Source organism: Physeter macrocephalus, chromosome 9, assembly GCF_002837175.3.
Source record: "Physeter macrocephalus isolate SW-GA chromosome 9, ASM283717v5, whole genome shotgun sequence".
In the NCBI taxonomy this organism is placed as follows: domain Eukaryota; kingdom Metazoa; phylum Chordata; class Mammalia; order Artiodactyla; family Physeteridae; genus Physeter; species Physeter macrocephalus.
This window is the reverse complement of record NC_041222.1, coordinates 55,703,621-55,703,928: the sequence shown is the minus strand read 5'-3', so window position 1 is coordinate 55,703,928 and position 308 is coordinate 55,703,621. Positions and strand designations below refer to the sequence as shown.

Below are 308 nucleotides of genomic sequence, written 5' to 3'. Positions count from 1 at the left end.
ACTTTGTCCGTTGATTCATTTGCAAATATTTTCTCCCATTCTGAGGGTTGTCTTTTCATCTTGTTTATAGGTTGCTTTTTGTGCAAAAGCTTTTAAGTTTCATTATGTTCCATTTGTTTATTTTGTTTTTATTTCCATTACTCTACGAGGTGGGTCAAAAAGGATCTTGCTGCGATTTATGTCAAAGAGTGTTCTTCCTATGTTTTCCTCTAAGAGTTTTATAGTGTCCGGTCCTACATTTAGGTCTTTAATCCATTTTGAGTTTATTTTGGTGTATGGTGTTAGGGAGTGTTCTAATTTCATTCTTT

At 33.4% G+C, this 308-nt stretch overlaps 1 protein-coding gene across 12 annotated transcripts in view; it reads left to right on the top strand.

Moving 5' to 3' along the window:
* The window catches only part of MPDZ (multiple PDZ domain crumbs cell polarity complex component), a 174,042-nt gene that overhangs the window by 68,568 nt on the left and 105,166 nt on the right, over positions 1-308 (top strand). The gene's annotated exons all lie outside the window — the stretch shown is intronic.